General features: G+C 40.0%; 1 protein-coding gene across 1 annotated transcript in view; it reads right to left on the bottom strand.

Moving 5' to 3' along the window:
- LOC149677207 (uncharacterized) overlaps window positions 1-25,164 on the bottom strand; it is a 95,466-nt gene that overhangs the window by 43,473 nt on the left and 26,829 nt on the right. Inside the window, exon 2 of the mRNA XM_089838225.1 lies at window positions 2,161-2,373. The gene's annotated coding sequence lies outside the window, so the exon portion shown is untranslated. The remainder of the gene's footprint in view (window positions 1-2,160; window positions 2,374-25,164) is intronic.

Raw genomic sequence — 25,164 nt, 5'->3', positions numbered from 1 at the left:
TGGGTGTAATGTTAATCCTATGGAGGGTATGTTTATGAACATTTTGCTTAATTACTCGGCCCCTGTTTGACTCAAATTTCCCTGATTTCCCTGAATTTTACTAAAAATTCTAAATTTCCCTGAGGTTTTCCAGGTTTATTAACCCTGTATCACCACGTGCGTTTTTCCCGCCTGAAAATTTGAAATGCCTTAGTTATACTTATAACCCTTTAAGTGTCATTCAAAATATTCCTAAATATACATGTATGCATGGAATTTAGTAAACATAGCTACAAGGTAAAACTGGACAATGCAAATATGGCCTGGCATAACTCCGGAGCCCTTTTACTATTATCTAAACCTTCAGACCTGCTTCAGCTGGATGGTCTATAGCATAGGGGGTCCATTTCTGTTTATACCATTATATGCATGCCTACCACGATAACTTTTCTCTCTTCCTTTTTGGAAGGCGTGGTTTTTCCCTTTAAAAAGAAGAGTATTCCCGTCGAAGATCCCTTAGCCCCTTCGTATATTAGGCTTAGCTTTCCCGGACCTGGACTATAGGATATAAGAAACGGGCGAGGGCGGACGGTGATGGTCGTGGGGGTCAGGGGTATATATTACCGGCCTGGATATAAGACGGGGTCTGCTACTCGAAAAACGGCTTTACCAGGGCCAGGAAAATTGGGAGAGTAAAAACAGTCCGCAGTATAGATGGATGGCATGGTTAGGGATAACCATACGTCATTTGGGAGAGTGGGAAAATACAAGAGTTTCTCAGACGCTAATGTCCAATGAAACAGGTGGAAAATGTGCTCTTAATCGACTCTTATAATTATTTTACCAATAAGCTGCTAATAAATAAACTCATTTTATTTCAATTGCGAGAAACTTCCTCAGCATCTCTCAATTTCAACTTCGGTGCATTGTTATACCATGGACAATACTGAAGGACCGATGGCAGAGGGAAAAAGTTGAAAAATACTTGTTAATTCGCCTTTTAGGGTATATATTTGAAATTAGCTTGTTCGATTTCATAATAGAATCGTATTCTTAGCCCTTCTTAATATTTTTGCATTAATTATAAACAATTACGTGTTTTAATTGCGTGAACCCGCAACAATTACCAAGTCAACAGAATAAATTGCGAAAATCATTAAGTTATCTCAATTAATAAAATCCCTTCCCGTTAAAAGTTTTGGACAATTTTCAGTACTTTCTTAGCCACCCCATCTACAGTCGATCTCCCTTCTCTACAATATAATCGCCTCTCGCGCCTAGAGAAAGAGAAGAAGAAGAAGGAGGCTTCCAAGCTCGGGTCTCCTCCGTCTTTGGGAGGAAGAAGCAGAAAAAAATAAATAACGGATCGGAGAGTTTCTAGGCAAGAAGGACCAGGGCTAGGGCTGTCTTTCCCTTTTTCTCGCGTATATATACAGCGTACAACACACATATACACACAGACCAGCGACAGTCTACCATGCCCTTGCCCTATAGATCCTCCTCACGCAGTTCTGAACAACCACCCCATCCCATCCCATACCTCTCCTCTTTTCGTTTTATCGGAAAACGGCGGAGCGAGGAGCATGGAGGAACAGGGGTGAACGCGCCAGCCAGAAGAAGAAGAAGAAGTGGAGGTGGAGGTGGAATTGGGCAAGAAAAGTGAGCGAGCGACGGAATCGAGGAAGCGACGCGTAACTTGCTCGGTCCCAACCCGACGACGCTAGCTAGCCAGCTACCCTCGACGCTTCTCATTCCTCCTTATGCTGGCCAACTCCGTTGCCACCCACAACGGCGCGGTTATGTTCTAATAAGGGGGTTCTCCTAAAGATCGCCATCCAATCACCAAGGGTAGCTACTTAACCGTAACTTAATTCTTGCGGAATAAACAATATCATAGTTGTGATTATCATTACATGATCACATCCCACGCAATCCCAGTTCAAATTAAATTGATGTTATTACATATCCCTTCCCTGAATTGGATACCGACATGAGGGTTTGTTTACCACATGTTTCCAAATGATTTTAAGTTCGATTTGACTCCGACTTAGCCACTTATCCTTAGTAAAAATACTTCTACAGTCAGAGGTAACTTCGTCAGTACGACCTCTTTACGCGAGTACCATTCGGTTTCGAATATATAATGATTAAAAAAAAAAATAAATAAATATATTCACTTACCCCGATAGCTCCGTTTAACATCGAGGCGTTAATTCGACTCCCTGTTTGAAAACTTGGCGTGATATCCTCTTTCGAGACGCGACCGTCAAGAAGATGACTTGTCGACGACATTTATGACGTGTATTAACTGTAATTCTCTTCAACTACCTGGTGAATCGCTTATTCACAATTCCGTCCGTCGTTATTCTCGTGCATGTTTAGGGAAAGGAAATCCTGAAAGGATATTGAATATTAATTAGATTACGGGGTTAAATGAACTGGTATTATTACTCTATTAGACAAACACCTGGTTAATTAACACTTTGGGGAAAATACCCTTTATGATTATTTTCACGCTATAATAGTTAGCACATGTGGCAAGGGGAGATTTTCATAACACATTTTTTAAATTACACTGCACGATGCGATTATCTGTGCTCAGTTAGTGTATAAAATAGTTTTGCAAGTGAGGTAGCACTCCAAAAATATTTTCAGAAACAGAACTCAAAATGTAAGTATTTAATTAATCCTTTAGAGTACTTAATCATGCTCTAATAAGAAATTACTGGCCACCCTAAAGGTTAAAATTAAGAAACAGGGGAGGGGTAGGGAAATTTCACTATCCCCTTTAGTAACGCGCGCTATATAATTTCCATACAACTCACACCTTTAGGTATGATCCCTTTTAGTTCACGTCGACGGCAGATAAGTGTAGAAAGAGAAATGGGGAAAAAGAGAGAGCGAGAGAGAGAGAGAGAAAAAGCGGGCTCAGGGTTTAAAGTATAGCTGTGTAGATGGGTGGCACGCATGCAGGGCCTTGGCTCGTTCCGTGCCGCCTCGGTGCTGGTAGGCCAAAAGAGACCAAGAGCCAAAAGAAAAAGAAAAAAAATAGGAGCGAAAAAACGAAAGAAGAAAATAAGAAGACGCAAAAAGTAAAAAAAAAAAGAGAGACGACGCTTTTCCTCCTTCGATTGTATAAAAGAAGAAGGCGGAAAAGCGTCGCGTAGAGAGAGAAAAAGAGGGAGAGAGAGAGAGAGAGAGGTGAGGAGAGGAGGAGAAGCTGTTTAGAAAAAGGAAAAGACGGCGGGCAGGGAGGCAAGACGCGCAAAATGAACGGGGAGGTATATGGGTAAGCGTCCTCGCGCGCGGGTGGTACAGAGGACACATAAAAAAAGACGTAAAAATAACGGAGAAGCGAGCAAAAGGATGGGGGCATGTTTTTTCTTTTTTCCTCTGGTACAGAGACGGGCGTCGATTTTGCAGGGTTTCAAAGATCTTCCACATTTTGCAGAAATGAATGCGCCAAGACTCCATCACCCCCTCCCTCCTTTATGGTGGTGGTATATACGAGAATTTATATTGTATATGTTTAATGACGGGCTAAAGGTTGCCGAAATCCGGCCTTTTCCCCGAATTCCTCCCCCCCCCCATTGAATTTGGGATTTTGTCCGAAAACATAACATGTATACGCAATTTTGAGCTCGGGAAAATGTATTCTCAGAAACAGATATAAGGTTTTCGTGCGAAGATGGAGGGAGGGCAAAATGTAACGTCATTCAACCCTAATTTCAAGGTTTTCCCATGACCTTATAAAAGGTAAAAGCGACCACGCTCTTCCCAAACTGAAATTAAACTCCCTCGACTATTTAATCTTAAGAGCTTTCCAATATAGTTTGAAATTATCCCTCCGAGTTTTCCACGAAATTTGTCTATACCTTTTAGCACGTACATAACTTGAAATAGACCACTTTCCTTAACACTCAGAGTGTGTAATCGCTAACCCTAACCTGTAGAAATAATTAATTTCTAGTATATTTATCATACCTACATACCTGGAAAAATCGAAAACAATTAATGATAAATTACCAAAAATTCAAAACAAGGAGCGCATTGCTTCTTTCGTTATGTATATCCCTCGAGAGGGCGGGATATACGGTAAAATAAAATGGTCGCGCGCCAAAAAAAAAAAAAAAATGATGGTCCGGCCACGCAGCCAGGCGCGTGAAGTAAATGGAGCACGGGCTAATGACATGAAAAAACGCGCGCGATAATTGTAGAAAGGCGGACGGAGGAGACGATCTCTCTTTTTTCCCCCTTTTCCCGGCCTCTAATTAGTACGATTCCGAAAGAGATCCTTGGGAGAGAGAGAGGGGAGAGAGAGAGAGAGGGGGGAGAGAGAAATACTGGACTGTGTTGGGTAGGAAAGTAAAGCTTTTCGATCCGGCCAATAACTTGGCCATTCTGGGAACGCGGGAATGGTTAGGCCCCCAAAGTAATTAACCAAAAAAAGAAAGGAGGGAAGAAAAGGGATAAGGGTCTTCTTAGGATGGCTGGGGGGGGGGACACACGGAAAAATCGGATAAAGTTTGCTGCAAAGTTTTAGCGAAGAAAGGAAAAAATATATAAACTTGTATATTCTTTTAATTAGGGTTGAAATTGATTTAAACAGATTTTCCTATATTAAACCAATAAAAATATAATGTGATTATTAAAAATTCATCTATTAGCGTGGCTCAATTGTTTCAGTGTAATTGCTAAGAAAAGTATAAAATTAACGGAATATCACGATTTTTACGGTCAAAATATGATAATTTTACCATCAAAATACGATAATTTTACCATCAAAATACGACAATTTTATCATCAAAATACGCCAATTTTACCATCAAAATACGACAATTTTACCATCAAAATACGACAATTTTAAGATCAAAATACGACAATTTTAAGATCAAAATACGACAATTTTACGATCAAAAACTATTAGAATCCCTTTGAAAATATATAAGTAGTTAATATTTAACTATAATCCCTGTTCACTAGTTAAAATCTCATCGACATAATAATTCAAAACCAATGCGAATACGTCCTTCGTAAAAATATATACAGTATAAAATAATCATTCGTATATAAGAAACAAGTTCCTTGAGAAACGGCAGAAAATAAAACTATACAGCTAAAAAAAAAGACGAAAAAGAAATATATATAAAAAGTAAAAAAAAGAAAAAGGTCGATTATACGCTAACGACTATGACGATCTCAAACACGTTTCCAACGGACGTTGCATTTGTCGGCCGAGATAAAATATGCGCATAAAACGAGCCAGGCATATCGTTTTCCATAACGCATTCGTAATAAAAAGCGTCTGAGACGCGTGCTAAGACTCAAGTTGAAGAGAGGGGGGGAGTGAGCGGAAAAAAGGGGGCGTGCACGGCAAGGAAAAAAAAAAAAAAACTTTTCAACTTTTATTTTCGACACGCACGTATAGGAAAATCTACCTGGCAGTAAAGTATTTTGATTTTTCATGATTTTTTTGTTATCTCTCTCTCTAAAAATTTTCCAGTATTTGAACCAAGAGAGAGAAAAAATATTTCAATCTATATTTATTTATGGAAGTATTGACTAAGTCACCATTAACACATATCCTAGTTATAAGAATGAGGCAAACGGAATTTGTTTAGAATAAATATTTAGTAAACATTTTATTTATAGTCTAGAAATTCTAAAGAACTTAATAGAGGTGGGATTGGGATAGAGTAGCGAAATCATACCTTCCGCTTCAGTAAAAACTTAGGGTGAAAATGCATCAACCCCTTGCAACTAAACGCCATCTATCAGCGGAAAATAATCCCCTCATTACAGTCTGGGACTCTGGGTCGTTTATATATTTCCGCGTGTCGAGAATAGTTTTGTTTGGTTCAAAGGTCAAACTATACGGTACTAGAGTTCTTAGCTAATTACTTCAATATATTTAAAACCGAGTTAATGATACCTTTCTACGCTTTAATCCTAAATTAAAAAAAACATTTAAAATAAAATCAAAGGCAGATAAATCGGAATCGCTGCTGGAAATTGGAATGGATTTCTTATAGTATAGAAATATTTTATTTTTTACTTTTTTTCTTTCTTTGATATACCTGATCCCCCTTAAAATCCACTGAAAGGGGGGGGGATGACACTATTCGGGAAAAGTGTATAGCGTATCACGAAGGGGATATTCCGAAAATAGCGAAAGAGAAGAAGTCTTATAAAAGATTGGCGCTGCTAGAAAACGGTTCAAAGAGAGAAAGAGAGAGAGTACAGGGGTGGGAGTAGTACACCGCGGTGGAAGGCATAAACGAGAGAAACGGAGAGAAAGGAGTATACGGTGGTGGTGGTGGGTACGTTAGTAGACGAGGGTATCGAACGAACGGCCGCGTCTAGAAAACTGGAATAGGGGAACTTTGGAAGAAGCCAAGGAAAACGAGCGAAAAGAGGCTCGGAGATAAGTTAGAACAAAAGAAAATTAACCCAAAAGTTTGGAGAAAAAAAAAAAAAACAAACTTCTTTTTCAGAAATGAGTCGCCGCAATTTGATCACCCCCCAGGCAAGTTTTGGGTTATTACATTTTGCATTTATTTATTTTTAATTTGTCGATGTAGGAAGCAAGGAGCATTGTGGCTGCACTGCTAGGTAGCATTTGATTGGTTCATGTTGATAAATTTCTGGTTAGTTCTAGTGGGGGAGGGGGGTGCAAAAAAGAACAAGTTGGGAAAACCAAAATATTACCTCTCCGAGTCAAGAGGTCTACTACTACAAACTTATTTACCTAGATATGGAATTATTTCTCTTTTTTTGAAGTAAAATTTATGAAATATTGAAGCAGTATTCCAAGCATAGCGAATATACAGTAAAGCAGACGACATTTTACATCCAATAAGAATAAATCTCGGACACATGGAAATCAGTCAATGGGGAAAAGAACAGGAAATGAAGTCTACGCTTCAGCTGTTTACCGTTTATTCTGATAGCTACATTCACAACTGGTTTGCAGTGTAAACACTATCGTCTCGTCTCACCTCAACAATATTCTAAGTTTGCCAACATGAATGTTAATGTTAAATAACACCAAAGCTAAATTGTAGCTAGACGCACTAATAGTCAATGCGCACCATAAAGAGAATAAAAAGTCTGTAGCTATTACCCGTTTATCATTAGCCCTTTTACTATTCTAATTGCCACCATGATTTTTTCTTCTATTATAAAATCTCAACCTGATTATTTAAGAGTGTATTTAACTTTCGGTTCACTCTGAACCGTTAATGTCTCTCCATTATAGACACGAAAATCAAAGCCCAAAGTTTACTTCACCTCAGGCCTCAATTATTTACTCTTTGTTTCACTAAGCCTATTGCGGATAATACTTGATATACCCGCTGGAGTCTAGGTCTTAGTTTTCTTCATCAAATCACTAAATCAAGGATTATTCTATATACAGATGTAGTAAAGCTTAAGTAATATATAAACAGCCATTTCAAATAACAATATTAAAAAAAATCTTTGGAATATCAAAATGAAACAGAGCTTTAAAGCTACAAAAGTATTAAACGCATCATAATTACGAAAAATACTTCCACATATTCACTTTATATTATGGAAAAAGGGATTAGTAAGGTTCTGTATGATTTCTTAACACATCAACACAAGGCTAACTGCTAACGCGACGCACTAGTGTAACAATGGACGGACACACACAGACAAAAACATAAACTTCTACTTTACTCTTTCCGTATTAATTCTGAGTTGAGAAACAGGATTATCTCGAATACTAAGACAAGGAAGGATTATAAAATATGAAACATGGAGTGGAAGCTGTATCCTTATTACTCAGTTTTTTATTAACTAACGTTATCATTACTTGTCCGATATTAGCTTTGCAAAAGAGTTTCCGTGGTTTGTAATACTCGCTCTATATTGACTATGAAATGTGTATGGTGTTTCGACTTCATACGCAATCTTCATTACTCGTCCTATATAAAATTTGACTAGAAATTTTTGATTGATAGAGGTTTTTCTTAAACAATTTCTTAAATTTATTTGATATTAATTATTATCTTCGTCAGATATTTGCTTTAGTTATACTTACATCGTTTTAAGAAACTTTATTCGTAATATCGTTTGAACTTAAACTATTATTTTGGTTTCCCCGCTAGCGTACTGCCTTTGCCAAAGTTTTGGAAATCTAGGGTATATATAGCAATCGTCTCCCAGTAAATAATAAGAAAGTACGCAATTGCGAAAACCTTCGGTGGTGATCCCACCTTAGGGAGGCTAGACGTTTCTCGTAACCCTAGCTGATCGCCGCGTGTATCTTAACCCCAACGATGATGATGGAGATAAATAATAAGAAAATGCGCATTTGCGAAAACCTTTGGTGGTGATCCCACCTTAGGGAGGCTAGACGTTTCTCGTAACCCTAGCTGATCGCCGCGTAAATCTTAACCATAACAACGATAATAGAGTAGAAGCTAGTGTTGCAGATTAATGTCTATGTGGTATTGATGAAAGACCAGTTGATGGTGATGTTAGAAGCCAATGTTGCAGATTGGTGTCTATGTGGTATAGACGGAAGACTAGTGCATGGTGGTGTTAGAGACCATCAAGTAGGGACAGTTTTCCGAATTTCTGTGAACTGCGAACGCAGTCCGGAAACTAACAATACGTTTGCTCCGATTTCCCAACTGCGAACGCGGTGACAGACACACACACACACCCACACACACACACACACACACACACACAGACACACACGTTGAGTGTAATACCTCTCCGTGACATACGTCACTCGGAGAGGTAAAAAGAAGCGTTCGCGAGTACGAGGGTTAGAGCCTGACGTCCCCCGAACGCTAGCAAATTAAGATCCACGATCCGACAGGGGTGACCTATACGGCATTAGCGTCCCACTGAAGGCCCCATTTCCAGGAAGCGAGCGACGCCCGTCGCCCAAACCAAAAAGCTCAGCTTGTTCTACAGTACTGAGCAGTACTACGCGAACGACGTTGCCCCTCTTCTCCTGAAAAAGAAACCATGGCTGGCTATACCCAAGAAAAGGAAGGAAAGGAAAGTGGGAGTAAGGAGAGAGAGAGAGGAAACTCGGGATAAAAAGGGTCGGTGTAGGATGGAATGCGATGGAGGTGACGCCAGAGGGTGGTGCCCGATCCTTGTAGTGGGTGGCGTTGCATGGCACCTACTTCGTGCCCCAAAAGAACGACGCCACTCTCTCCTCTCCTCTGACGATATAAGAAAAAGGCTCATGCGTGTGTGTGTGAAAGGACGCGGGAAAAGCGGGGTAAAAAAAAAAAAAAAAAGTCGCGAAAGAAGCTTGCGCCATCAAGCGGATATAAGAGCAGATAGAAGTCTCTCTAAGAGTATAGGAAGTAGAAAAAAAGATGCTCTGGAAAAGGATGATGGGGATTGAAGATGCGAAAAGGAGTCTATACTCTAAACGAGAAACGGTGAGGGAAAGTCGTTACAAAGTCGGAAAAGAAACAGAGAGAGAGAGAGAGAGAGACAGAAAAAAAGTACGTCATCAAAATGATCCCAAGGATTAACAGGACTTTAATGTCGTCGACGATAATCATTCCTTCGTTCCCTCTATCTCACTCTCTTTAAATTAGATTGTTTTAACATAACGACTTTCATTTTTCTAGATCCACCCGGGGTAACTGGTGTTCAGCAAATATTCTAATATAACGGGGAAATCTAATTTTAGTAACAAAAGTGGAGTCTTTGATCAAAAATAGGTCTACATTATTCACCCAAGGATGGGGAGGGGAAGAAAAAAAAAAGAAGAGGGTGGAGGTGGAAACCCGTCCGAACCTTCCGGAATAATTCCGATATTTTAAGATCGCGCGAGGCGCGGGAAGTTTCGGGGATGTAAATGAGTCGCCCAAATTTGCGATCCGAAATAACCTCAAATACGGGAACGGTGCACCCCCCTCCAGCTATCCTACCCATCCTTTATTCGCGGCGGCGGGATTCGGAGGGTCTTTAGCGATCTCTCCGCCGGCCGGGTTGAGCCAACTTTGGACAAACTCTCCCTCCTCTTCTCATCTCTTCCCAGTCTTCTGTCAGAAGAGAGAGAGGATATAGGAAAAGCTTTAGCCGGACGCGGACCATTATCGAATGCGAGAGCCGAACGAGACGGGGACGACGACGCGAGCTGGCTAGATTAGTTTTCCCCGATCGCGAGCGGCTTCTAATTGCCAAGGCGCCGGGAGCTCCATTCGGCTTCGCTTCAATTGACGAGAGAGGAGAGAGAGAGAGAGAGAGAGGCACGACGCTGACGGGGAGGGAAAGACAGACGCCCACGCGTTTCCTACCCTCCATAGCCGCCGCCGGCGTCTCCCAAGGTTTTCCTCCTCTACCTCAACTCCTCTCCCAGATACGGAGGAGAGAGAACGAACGACGTTCCTAGCTGCGTTAGTGGATTGTCTCTCTCTCCTCTCTCTAACGAAAGCCATAGTGTTTGTCTTCGCTAGCGGAGTTTTGGGGGGTTGGTAGTGGTGGGGGATGGGGGTTAGGCGTATTACGCGCCCCGCGAAACCCCTTTTCCCCGCGCGCTTTTAATGCCTCGCCCGCCACCTCGCGAATAATTGATGCCGGGGCCTGGGCTACGAGCTCTTCTCTCTCTCCTAGCCCGTCGTCTCGATTATATTGGCAACCCCCTAGCTCTTTACCGGCCCTCCCGGTAGTACTCCGGCGTTCGTTTCGCCCCCCTCCCCAACTCCTGCCCATCAACGAAACCCCACGCCATTTCCACCATGCAGCAGCGTCGTCGTCGTCGACTTCGTAAGCGTCTCTCACTTTTCCCCTCCGCCATGCACCAACACTACCAACGCGCTTTAACGAGGCCGGGCGCTGCTGCGTCCTTAACGTGTCGCGACTTCCTATTCGCCCAGAGATCATTTTCTCGTGACAAACGACAGTCTAACCCGATAGAGGCCTATATAAACCCCTAGTCGGAAACTATATAGCGCAGCGACCGGCGTCTATAAACCCGGGGCCCTGAATCTCGCGTAAAACCGGGGATCGTTAATAAAGGGTCTTAGGTATAATATCGCGAATATCGCAGCTAGTCGTGGGCGTGTCCCCTCATATTACCAGAGACTCTTCCTTTTCCTTAGTACTTGTGTATATCACGGAATTGTATAACTCAATTCATTAATTTCCTTGAAGAAAATGACAAATATTTATTATCCATAGCTCAACTCTATTAAATATTCACGGGAAAGCCAGCCGACTAAATTTGTCCAGTAATAAAAAAGAATTTAGTAACACCTCAAATGAGGTCATTTTCCTTTTGGTCGACTCCGGTCGAGAAAAGGAACAATTACAACTGAGCTACAACCTTCCTTTCCAACTTCCTCCGTCAAACAACCAACCATTTACCAAATCTTTTATAATAAAAGTTCAATCTTGAATAAAATTTAATCAACAACAGGAAAATAGGGCAAAAGACTAAAAATATCGTAAAGGCACGAAGTTCTTGGAAGAGCCAACGGAATATTTCACAGATCGCGTTTAAGTAAATTTAGAAAATTGTTAAATGGCCTGAAATGTTTAATAGGCTTAGATCAAAACGATTCATTCCACCGGAAGTGGGTTCAATCAACCCGATGAAACCAGCCGCGACAAAACAAAAATACTAAAACTGCTCTTTTAAACATTTTCTTCATTAAATTATAACGAAGAACGTAACGTATCGTGAATAGTAACAAAATGCGTCGAGGCATATTTATATAGTCAACGTCCCAGAGCGGAAGGGAGTCAAGGGAAGAAAATATATCACGTGGGGGAACTCCTACACGTTGGCGGGCGGCGACGTCGGTGATTTTAATCCTTAAACGTGGAGAGAGCGAGCGAGCGTTTGAGAGGAAATGGAAAACTGATGAAACTTCCCCTCTCCACTGTTCCACTGTGCACCTCCGCTAATACGCGAGGCTAATAACGACCGAGTGTTAATCCGGACGGCTAAAACTTCCGTCTCTTGGCTCCCCCATAAAGGAATTCAATATAACTTGTCACTATTATAAAAGGCAGACATACCATCAAGCTTTCATTCTAGATATACTCAAGTGACAGTTGACACTGAACGACAGATTACCAAGCGACATTCTATATTATATTCGCGACAGATTCTAAAACTATGGTCAGGGATCTATGGGAATATATGTTTTTGTACAGGGTGTTTACAAATCTCAGAGAATGATAAATTGTTCAGGCTTGGGTTTACTCTTTTTGTCGACGTTTCAAGGGAGCGTTCGGTGCACATATCAAAGAGATTGATTATCTATGATCGGTTAACAATACGTCCTACACCTTCGTTAGTTATTGCCAGCAGTACAAAACAGTACAAAATTACCTTGACGGATTTTATATAAAACATCCATTTGCCATTTTATACCCGAAATTTCCTTGAATATAGTCAACAAATTTCCTCGATAAACCCTGTTGAGTTCGAAGCATCATCCCAATAATGCAGCGAATACCGACTATAGATTCAAGTAATGGCAAGAAATATCGAGAACATAACGCGGTAAAAACATTAATATAGTGGGGTCAATGGGGCATAGAAAACAAATTGGACGCGCAGAACTGAAGGGGGGGGGATCCCACGTTCTATGAAATATTCCTCTACAACCTATGGCTTGGCTTATACATTAACATACACCCTGTATAACGAAAGACAACCAAACGTCGGTCGACCTATAAATATAAATATATATATATATATATATATATATATATTTGATTTTATATTATAAAGCCTAAACTTCAGCCCTCCAGAACAGTTACGAGCTAGAGCAAGCTAGTTCGTAGACGATCTATGGATATTGGGGGCGAGGGGGGGATGGGGAGAGAGTGAGTGAGAGAGAGAGAGGGAGAGAGAGCGAGAGAGAGAATATTGGGGTTTCCAAAACTGAGTTAGTCTCTGCGGCTGCCGATAATAATAGCCGGGTAGACTTCTCCGCTTTTCTCTCTCGTCAGTGGAATGAATATACGGGCGGAACTCGTGAACTCCCGAAGAGAGAGGAGACGGGATTACTGATGCGGAAAGGCGGAACGACCGTGGTGGACACTGGACTGACTGACTGACTACCGGAGAAGAAGCCATAAGGGAGAAACGGACGGGGAAGAGGGGGATTAGTAACCAAGGATATATCGAGGCGTCCGATGACTGTGACCTCCTAAGTTGTCTGCCTCAACGCGGCGTCACGTGACGCTAATACACACCAGAAGTAGTTTAATCGAAATATAAAATCGCAGGGGGGTCATATTGGCGGTTACAAATGGCCATACAACTCGATATACATAGGAGGATTCATACCATTTGCACAAGGAGACCAGGCAACGTAGAGTGTAAAAAAGAAGGGCGATTTTACGCTCTAAGTCGCCTGGTCTCCTTGTGTTAATGGTAGGAATCCTCCATGCCTGTAAACTTTGTATACTTGGAAAAACTATAGAACAGACTGTAACGGTAGAGTGAATCATTATCCAGATACAAAACAAAAATAAGAGATTACTTTAAGTACTAACCTTTTGAATCTATAAAAAGACTTACGCACTGGACAACGATTTAAATCTAAACCGAGCTTTTATATTTCAATAGGCCTATAACCAAGGTGGATATAATCTTCAGTATACCTACGTTATAAGAAAAGGGAACCCAGACCAGTTTGACAGTAAACTGAAATATATTTTTTTCTCTCTCCCAAGTTTTATTTCTTATTTTTCTTCCGAAAAGTTTTCAATATATTCAAGAAGTTTAGAATTTTTTTTTCTTTTTTCATTATTTTCGCCTTATATAAAGTGAGATTTTACTTCGGAGAAAACGTAGCTAGCTGGAAACCCTGCGGGATTTTCATAGAAGGAAGGAAACGAGCGCGCGCTACTCAATATGATACGTGACTATTCGCCAAACCGAATCAGAAAGGTTTATGTTCGCATTGACGGTATCAAACCATTTATTAGCAGTAAACGTTTTAATTGAAAGTTAAACGTAAACACGTGGTACTCCCAAAGAAAAAAATGGGGGCGGGGCCTACAAATAGAATAATAATAATATTACTGAATTTCTCTGACGTGTTCGCTTGATTATAATGATTAAATACTAAGGAGGTAAAATGGGATACTCCCCGTCACAAAAAAGGGTCTTTCTTAGCCTTGAGTTAATTCACATTTTACACGCGAACACATTGATTTTCACGATACGGAGAATTCCAAGAAAGAAAGTAAGACCTCTCTCTAGAAATATTTCTCGAACGAGGTCTCGATCGCGGCCTCTCTAGAATAAACAATGTCACACCGACATCGAAACGGAAAACGGGCAAAAGCTCAAAGGTGCGATATACGATACCAAGGTCACTTGTCAGTAAAATTAATCTCAAACAAAACGTAGGCGTAGCTATAAACACACTGACAAGTCTTATAGCCAATTTGTAAAGAGCGCTGCTCTCTCCCAATTTTTCTTTTTTTTTTCTGGGGATTCTTTCATTCTTTCCTTCAATACTTTCTTTACCACACCCACAACCGGCAAGACGTTTCCATATAGACTATTTTTATCATAGTTTCGAGGTATTTCACGCCAGCATTTGACAAGGGTTAACGAAAAACAGTCTGAAAGGCGGGGAAATAGTTTCCACGTGGATGAATAAAATAGTCTTAATTTTTTCCACGAGACTTTGAAAGAAGGCGCGAGATATTTTTCTTTAGTTTTGTTCGCATTGTGCTCCGTTAAAAAACAAAAGAGCACTCAACTTTTATTTTAGTTAAGCGTTTATCGTACAATTTCTCTCTCCATCTTAAAATTCAGGTCGCGCTTAAAGTTTTATAGTAAGGTGCAGTCTTTTCTAATTAGAAAGTTTTAGAGCTATACCAATTTCGTATACACAAAAGCCTGCAGTGTGTTCCTGTTATTAAAGAAGAAAAAGGTTTTGTCTTCAATACTTAAAAAGATTTAATAACTATAGACATAATTCTTGGAAAGACTTAAAGCGAAAACATTTTCTGAAAGTGTGTCCATAAAAACGAGTTTACAAGAAGTAAGCATGGGCGAATACCAATTTTTGACTGTCGAGACGAATATCGAATAGTGAAAAATTTTCTTATCGAATACCGAGACGAATAGTTGTTTGGGAACCGAATATCGAATAGTTAGGCTTAACTTAAAATTGCCCTTATCGAATAGTTATCGAATAGTCAGAAATAGAAGGATTAATTAAAATCAATTTAAATTATATTTAGAATTTAGATGCGCTATAGAGTAGTAGCACTTCAGGCCTATTTTCCCATAGAAACTTATACATTAAAAATTGTAACTGCCATTACTTTTTTAAAACGTTTTTAGGGTTAATATTTTTGTTTTCTCGAATAGTTAATCGAATATTTAACGAATAGTTAATCGAATATTTAACGAATAGTTAGTCGAATATTTAACGAATAGTTAATCGAATATTTAACGAATAGTTAATCGAATATTTAACGAATAGTTAGTCGAATATTTAACGAATAGTAGGCCCGAATAGTAAAATTCACTATTCGATATTTGTTCGAATACCCGAAATGGGGCTTATCGAATATCGAGACGGTTATTCGTCTCGATATTCGATCGAGTTATTCGTGTTACTCGAGTATTCGCCCATGCTTAACAAGAAGCTAAAACGGAACTGTTATAAGTCAAAGATGTAGGAAAAAACAACCCGAGTTCCATGCAGCTTCGCGTTATAAATGTCTATGAAAATCAAAACACCATGTGCACTTTCCTGGAAAATAATAAATACACCCCAATACTGAAAAAGCAGAGTATAGTGAATGGACTCCCCATAGAAAAAAAAGATTAAAAGAATCGCCCAGATTTTGTAAACAATCAGCTGCACTACAGCTCCGTCGCACGCGCGCGGTCTAAAAACCAGAAACAGGCGGGAAATAAGTCCCTATTCTGTACGATACTTACAGGAGCCCGGTCGAAGACAAGGACGATAGTATAGAGGGAGCGGAGTGGGCATCGCATCGCAAACATTTTCCTCCTTCTAAGAGACCCAGAGTCGCCCTAGTGTCACGCGAGCGCAGCGCGTGACGACGAAAGGTCAGTAGCACCCCCGCTATGAGCCATTTCTCCCCGCTGACCACCCCTGCAAGCGACTACCCACTCTCCGTTCCGTCAAACCGGCCACCACCCATTGATGAACCCACACGTACACTCGTGCCTGCCTAGACTATTATATTATTTGACGTGCTTTGTGCTTATGATCAGCATTCGGATACCAAAGCCTTGCGGGGGGAGTTGGAGAATAATAATAATAACAACGAAAAAAGCCAAAAAAAAAAAACCCAAAAAATCAAAACAGGATACACAGTATGACCAAAATATGTTGTGGGAAAAACTTAGTCCTATTTGCCCCTCATCCAACCATACTAAAAAATTGGGGATCGAGTAAAATGGGGCCGAGTAATTAAACAAAATGTCCATAACCAAATCCCCCTCCATAGGAATAGCATAACACCCAAATTTGGAGCCTCATAACTCTGGTACTACTAAAGATACGGGGATGTCCTTTGAGTATGTTATAGTCCTATTTGCCCCCCCCCCCATCCAACCATACTAAACAAGACGACCCAAGGGCTGGGCTCGTAATAGTAGCCACATCGTACAGTACTTACCCGGCGTACAGAAAATTTGAGTGAATAGCCCCTCGATGCGCTACCTTTACATGTTTTAAAATGATTACTGTGTGAAGCGGATGAGATAACCACTACACAGCAAGTACATAGACAAGTGGGCATCGTTTGACCAAATCTTATTTGAATTGAAAACTAACTAATAAAAATAACTTCGGTATCTGGGCACGAACTTCGTTACAAACGACTTCACCGGGCACTGATCCACTGTGGGATACTGACCATCTTCGAAAATTGATCTTTTGAGCACTGGCATTCAATGGCTCTACCAACTGAGCCATGATACACGATGTTGAATTCCCTTTGAGCTAATTCAGTTGTGAATTTAAACTAACGAGCTTAGAAAAACCTTTCCGCACCCAGGTGGTCTCGAACCTGGGGCATTCCGCGTGTGAAGCGGTTAAGATAACCACTACACAGCAGATTCATATACAAGTGGGCATCGTTTGACTAAATCTTATTTGAATTCAAAACTAACAATAAACAAGAAGTCCCAAGGGCTGGGCCTTAATCGTTATCTCTTTGCCCTTATTGGCATTTAATTACGTTGACGTTTTCTAATAGTTCAAATTTGGTTCTTAATTTACCAAATATTTATATAAAACACTAGTGAAATGACAAAATCGAAATGACGTATAAAATACCATAATATTTATAATGTTTTTAACCCTTTAGGCGTACGAAACTCCCAATCTCAACCCTTCTAAACCCACTCTTAAAAATTAAATATTCAAAACCCCTCCGGAAGAACGAAGGAACCCTCAATCTAAAATGCACCAATACACAGACACACAAGGACCCAAAATTGAAACTCGCTGACTTAACAACTTCACCTATTACAATATTAAAACTATAAAGAAAAATCGCAACGCGCTTCCATCTATAGGTTAGGTTCGTTCCGGGAAAATCAACATCAATAATTTAAAAGCCGAACCTCCAATCACAATCGAAGAGAACTATATATATACAGGGTGTTAATTTCTGATAAGTCTGCATGCATAAATTAAGGGGTTGATGTTATTTGGGAAATCGATTTTGAGTCGAAAATGTATTAACTTCTATCTCCATTTTGTTTGTCCTAAGGGACGCTGTTTTCCAGTTAAGATTGGATGCAGTATTTTAGGAATGACCCCTTTTAAGAAACTGATTTCAAGACAATGATTAATTTCTAATTTAATTAAGGGATCATCTCTAAAACACTCTTTACAATCTTAACTCGAAAACAGTGTCCCTTGTTGCAATATGACGCAAAATCGTTTTCCCAAAGAACATCCATCCCCCTTAATTTATGCACGCAGACTTCTCAGAAACACCCTGTATATATATTGTAAAGCTAACCCTAAAGCCTTTAGTTCATCGGCGAATGAATAGCGGAGAAGGCATCATCAGTGGATTTATAAAGGTACCACTTACTATATCAAAAGGTATATAACGCTCGAGAAAAGGTTTGGACCAGATAAAATCAAACGGACGGAGAAATTCTAGAGAGCCTACATATAAAATCGGACAAAGTGCCCCCTATCGGAAATCGAGCGAACAAGCGAGAGACGATAGAAATGTAAAACTCGTTAGCGTTTCGCACCCCCCCCCCACGTCCCTACACTTTCCCGCGCAAAGTTCCTATTGCCGACGAGGAGGAAACAGAGAACAGTGGGCTCTGCTAGCTCGCCCCTTGGAAAATACTCCATAGGGAATTTGGAGCGCATATCTCGCTGGCGGCGACGGCCGAGAGACAAGCGAACCTTTAATTATTCATTCTTCATAAACCAGCAAAGGGAGAGAAGGCGGTGGGCGAGATGGGGGGGAGGGGAGTAGCACGGAGTTATATTAGATCGCCGCGGCTCGAGCTGAACTGAACTAAATTAAACTTGAAGTTGAAGGAAAGGAAAGTTAGAGCTGCGTGAAGTAATTAAACCAAAATGAATTCAAAGCCTAATTCTTGACTTAAATTAGGAGATTTAAGCGGTTTATTTTCCTGAATTTTCTTTGCTCTATATGTACCAAATTTCTCGGTATTTCCTTCTAATTTAACACTAATCCGTTGTTATATTAAACGCCTGAATTACGCATAAAAAAACGGTTTTCTTTATTAGGGTATCCCATTTCTATTTTATTTTGTGTTAATCTATTTCGGAAATATTAAGCATAGCGCGTGTAAGCAACATTTATGAACGGAGAAAATAAAATAAACACCACCAGAGAGAGAGAGAGAGAGAGGGCAGGTAGAGTCTTAGCTTTAGTTTCCTCCCATTTTCTGTCCTTATTACAGAGTGCGATAATGCGAGGAGAACACGCAATAGGTTAATTCGAAAAGCAGCTGGAATTTGACCTACAGTTATTAAGGAAGAATGCGTTAGATTAAGAATTACAACGGAAATGATCGAGGAGCAAATATAGTTTGAAATTGAATATATATTTCTTTTCAAATTTGTAACGTTATAGATTTATATTAAGAACTGAAGTAGCTAATGAAATTCAACCAACGCCTGTATGGCGTTTTCACTCTCATACACTAATGTTCGGCAGTGACAACATTTTTACAGGGGCAATTGAAAATATAAGGGGGAATTAAACCCTAAAAGCGGGCTTTCCTGTTAGAAAAGTTTCGCAAACCGATCTAAATCTTTTTGAATTTTTTCATTGCCCAATGGTGGCAGGCCTTGGCGGAGAGCTAAAATATCGAATAAGACCGTCGAAAATTGGGTAAAGCGAAGGATCCGAGAGAAAGGTGGAGGACTAAAGGGAAAGGGTCGAGGTAGAGAGAAGAGCGAGAGAGAGAGAGGAGAGAGTTTGGGCGTGTGTGTACTTGGCGGCCTTAGAAGCTTCAACGCCCGTTGAGTACGCAACATTTCCGTTTCGATAGGAAAAGAGAAAACGGGAAGAGAAGAGAGCCTTAGAATATATATAGACAAATAGTATTAAGTAAGGGTTTCAACAAAATCAGTGTAACGAAATAGAGAATTTTCGAAATTTATCGGAAACCGCCAGATCTTTCAATTATGTCTCGAGAATTTATTTTTATTCTTAATTCCCTGAGTTTTTAGGGAAATTTAAAAATTCCCTGACTTTTCCCTGACCTTTTAGGCATCATTAAAAAATATCCTGACTTTTCCCTGACCTTTTAGGCGTCATTTAAAAATACCCTGACTTTTCCCTGACCTTTTTAGAAGTCATTTTTAAATTCAACGACTTCACCAGGTTATTTTCATGACCAATAACAACCAACCTTCTACAGGTAAAAAACATTTACACAGGTCAAACAAAAATAAAGTAGAATCCCCGACAATATCAAGATTCAAGAAATTCAACTTTTGGAATAAAATTCCCCTATGCAATATTTTTTGTCTACACTTTGTTATGGGAACGGAGCGAGAGGTAAGACTCGAGTAAGAGAGAGAAACTCGAGCTCTCTCGCCGATATTAGAGAGGAGAAGAGGGAGAGGAGGAGGGGAGGGGGAAGGGAGATGGCCGCCGACTTGTAGCCTTGTAGGGCCGCAAGAGCTCGGTCGAGAGCGAGCCTCGGAGAGAAAATGGGAGAACGGGGAACGTTAGCCGCCGCGGTTTAAAAGGTGGGATACTCCATAAATCAACTGTACCGTCAACCTTTTTTGACAATATAATAAAACAATTTATCATTGCGGGAACTGAAATATTAATTATCTCTTTACAAAACGAGTCTACAGCGAGCGAGCAAGCGAGCCAGGGACCCAAACAGGACCAGGGTTTATATGTTAAGGGAAAGGATGCGGTCGAATTTTGGGCGGCGTATGGGGCAAGGAGTATTAAACTCGGAGACGAAAAATACCCTTTAAATATATAAAAAAATAAGTTATCATATTTATTTTAACCGACAGGAGTCCGATTCCCATACTATCCTTAACCTTGATCGCTTTAAAATTTATTTCAACTACTAAGTATTTCTAAATTAAAAGATATTAAGATGCTTCATCTCCAGCAATTTAAATACTCCTTGTCCGAGTCCCCTCTCTCTCGCCTCGAAGTTAAGGAGGAGGAATCTACTTAGCATCTTTCCCATCCATTCCGTGGCCTTTAAAACATAAACTAGTCGCGTTAAAAGTGTCATTTAAAGGCGTAAAAGTCGGAGGAAAAGAGAGAAAACTTTATTCTTCGCTTCAAAAGTCATTTAGCGAAGTGTTCGAGCAAGTTGTTTGAGACAAGAGAAAATAAAGAGGGTTAGCGCTCGCTTGTTTTGGGTAAATATTTGTTTAAACAACAGAAAACGAGACTTGATTCGGTTCTTGGATAATTACCGCTAGGATTACTTAAATTGCAACCATTTTAATACGTGAAATCAGAAAAGTTAATTAATTAAAACTGCATATTTTATAGAATGGGAATTTTGCCCCTATTGATACACATTTCCGTGGACACCGATGCGCGGCGGGTAAAACATTTTTACAGGGGCACGTTGAAGATATAATAAACCTGTAAACCTGTAAACCTGGGCATTTTTTAGCCTGTAAGGTAGCTTTCCGCTGAGCACCGAAGTAAAGGTTTCATATATAGTTAAAAAACTCGCACTCTTCCTGGAATGCAACAGACTCAATTCATAAGTCCGTAAATTCCAAAAAAAAAAAAAAAAAAATTAATCCAAGATTAATCATAATTTAAGCCAGTGTATGTACGATGATGATATGTCACCTTATACTAAAAGTCCATAAACTCTTATTCGATTACGGTTATGACACTGCCAAAGCATCATTTTCATTTTACGACCGCGGCTATATTCGCCACATAAAAATAATTCCAAAATTTATATCCCCACGTGCGATAAAATACCCCAATATAAACTTTATGAAAAATCCCCTTTAATCGGAATATGGAGTATTCTGGAAAGAGAGAGAGAGAAGAGAGGAAAATGGGACGGGGAAAAGCTCTTCAACTTTTCTTTTTGACGTCCCCGGCGCGGACGTTATAAGCATATATCCCACTTGCCAAATATCGAAGTTTTCGGGTTTTATACGGAGCGTCGCCCCGCACGCACGTGCTTAAGTTTTCACGCGCCGTTTGGCGCGCGATCTATAGAGCGTATACCACGAAGGTACCCAAAATAGCGCGCGCGCTTCTGACAGCTAAAGAGAAGGGATAGAAAGAGGCGCGTAAAACGCTGGAGGGAAAATTTCTCGCGCGCGGGAAATATTCCCGCCAAACTTTACCCCCACGTGCTTTTGATCCACGGTTATAGATATAAGAAATAAATATAAATCTACAGATCAAGATTTAATACCGGCGTCACTTTAGTTTAAAAATGTTACTAGGAAGTTTACATCTTTCAAGTATCTATGTCCTCGAAGCGTGCTTAGAGAGCAGCCAACCCTTGTGTTTGCCCAGATTAAAGAGGCACCCCTGGAGCAAATGCAACGGAGAGAGGTGAGGAGTCAGCGAGGAAGACTGGTGTATGGTGGTCAAACTCCTGGAAAAGACGAGTTAAGGGGGCAAGGGGGTGTTGATGCGTATGTGCACGAGTGCAGACTGTGCAGGACGTCGCTATAGGCCTCCTTGTCTACTTACTACACACAATCGTTATATCTCCTGACGCCACTCGTAACTCTTATAAACTCTCAATTTTTATAATTAAAAATGTATTTGCTAGCTGATAAATTGGGGAAGAGAAAGTCGAGTTGTTTGTCAGGAAGTTATGACTTCAGTATATAGAGGGTGATTTCCCGCCAATTGAAAGCGACGGGTGAGCACGTGGAATTTAAGAGTGAATAGATGTTAGTTTAGAAATTGAAAATCTATAGTTAGTTTGATTTTGTTACCTCTCTCTCTTGTTTAATAATTAATATTAAATTAACAAGGCTGAGACTGAATTTAACACAACTGATGAGGCTTTTAATATATTAACAAATCGACGCAGAAACACGATATGATCAGCTATAACTTGTTAAAAACAAAACACTCCCAAGTTTGCATATCCCCCACTGAAAATAAATAAATAAATATAAAAAATACCCGGAAAAACGTTAAGGGGGAAAAGTAGTTTAATTTTTTTGTCATTCTTCAAAAACGGACTTATATCCCGAAATATATATATAAGATGGGGAAAAGGGGGGGAAGAGCGACAGTAGTTAATTCCGTCCTTAGTTCCAATCCGCCTTCTCTTTTTTCCTCGTTATAAAAAAGGAAGGAAAACTATAAGACAAAAATAAAAATCGTACGCCAAAGCCGCCAGAGTAAGAAAAGAAATGATAGGAGAAACGAGTCTGAGAAAGCAAGCGAGAGAGAGAGAAATAAGGAAAAAATAAAAAAACCGGCAGACAAAAAAAAAAAAAACTATTTTATCAGCTTGGCTCCCGCCCAAGATTTGCCCTTAGCGCGTGAAGTGAAGGAGCACTGTGTTTTTCTTGCTTTTATTTTTCATCTCTTTTTCCAATTCTAGCGCGCGATGAGAGAGAGAGAGAGAGAGAGAGAGAGAGAGAGAGAGAGAGAGAGAGAGAGAGAGAGAGGGGAAAAATATATCTCGTTCTTATTCACCATTCTATCTCTAGGCACAGTTCTCCGTTTAATTTCCCGCTTTTTCTCTTTTACCACGTGAGAGCTATGGTTCCCGAGAGCTCTTTTCGCTTAGAGCTTTTCTTCTTTTTAGCCATATCGTAGTATACGATAGGCTCTTAGTTTGACCCGAGCCGTCGTAGTAGTAGTAGTAGTAGTGGCCGGGGTTGTCGCTTCGTTATCATCAGATTTTAGCTTAAAAGGAACTTTATATTACCACAACCCACCCATAGGGGTTACTGGGCTCGGTTAGAGATTTAATTTTAATTAAAATTTTTTCAGGTCAGACCCCCGAATCGAACCCGGGTCGCTGGCGCAACAGGCTAACATTCTACCAACTGAACCATAGAGACTTGATAGAAACTCCGAGTTTTTTATTATTTATTCTTATCTCTAAAATGTCGGGGTGATGTGGGGTGGGGTACCTCTTAATCTGTGGGGTCGGAAACTTTTGAATTTTTATCTGTGGGGTCGGATACTTATGAATTTGTATGTTTGGGGTTTTTATATTTATGTTTTTTATGTATGTGCTAATTAAATAGATAACGATTTTCCCCGTTTTTCGTTCTCGTTCGGTAGCTATCGTCATCTATGTTATGTTTGACTGGAACGTTTTGGCGGTTAATTCAAATGTGGGTTTAGATAGAGCTAAAATAGTGTTAAATGAGCGTTATGCGTTTGATCATTTTAGCATTGCTAAAGGTAATTCGAGGGGATAATCACTAAAATGCGTAATCACAATAACTAAACTTTCTCTTTCAAAAGTTTCTGGGCATAAGTCCTTGTTAGAAATTTATAAGATGCGATAAGTGTGCATCGGCATAAGTCTATGTTGTAAACTCATCGAGGGGATTATCACTAAAAACTATCTGTTCTTCGATTCGCCGGAATATTAGAATTACAGCATAAGTAAATTTATACGGTTATAATTTAATCACTGTTTAGAGTAGGGAATCGAGGGGCTATTCACTCTGATTTTATGCACGGTAGATCATTTAAGCATTGAAAAAGATAGCGCTATTCACTCATTAGGGTAAGGTATAGAGGGGTTATCCACTCATTAGGGTAGGGTATAGAGTGGTTATCCACTCATTAGGGTAGGGTATAGAGTGGTTATCCACTCATTAGGGTAGGGTATAGAGGGGCTATTCACTCGTACGATATGGCTACTATTACGAGCCCTTGGGCCGTCTTGTTATTTTAAGCGATGTGTATTAAAATGTCTTTAGATTCTCTCTCCCCTTTCCCTCTCTCCCTTTCAAAGGCTTCTACACTAACTTCCTCGACAGATAGGCAAACTACTCGAGAGAGCTATAGTCTAGACTCAATGAGATATACACCGTGAATATATTCGGTAATTTCACGAATGTTTGACACAGGCTTGTCAACTATTGTAAAGTGGACGCGTGCAAAGCGACATAAGGTACTTGGTCTCAAAGTAGACCAGTGTTTGGTCTCAAAGGCCTATAGTAGACTAAATAACGAGGTATATTATACCAACCAGGAATAAATACAGCTAAAAACAGTGTCTCTTATTGCAAAATGTGATAGAATCGATTTCATAAAGAACATCAACCCATTCATTTATGGAAACTTATCAGAAACACCCTGTATATATATTCTCGCAAGCTAGGGAATTTGGCTTTACCCCTTTAATCCACACGTCTAGAGTTTTTAGGTCCCAAAAATATAAAGAAACGGTGGTGGTGAAAAAAAAAAAAAGAAGAAAAAACTTGTTGGTGTTGCCTTAGCAACGGCCAAAGTTAAATAGACCTTCCATGGTGCTAAAGTGTCGCGCCTGGCTGTAAAGCCCAGAGGATGTACTCCATGCAGGGGAAGAAGGAAGCGTGCAGTAGACCTTTTCAGTAAGCCGTTCCCGAGGCTTAACAGCCTAAAATATCCACCCATACTTTAAAGCCAAAAGGACGTAACTAATTTAAAGTCATTTTAAAATTAATCAAAATAGTTCATTTCAATTTTACTCTGTTGGGCTGAAGAAATCGTCTCTTA

Source organism: Phalangium opilio, unplaced genomic scaffold (genome assembly GCF_054372755.1).
Source record: "Phalangium opilio isolate 3A_F unplaced genomic scaffold, DU_Popi_V2 ptg000045l_1, whole genome shotgun sequence".
Classification (NCBI taxonomy): Eukaryota; Metazoa; Arthropoda; class Arachnida; order Opiliones; family Phalangiidae; genus Phalangium; species Phalangium opilio.
The sequence above is the reverse complement of the archived record's forward strand: the minus strand, read 5'-3'. Positions and strand labels throughout refer to the sequence as shown.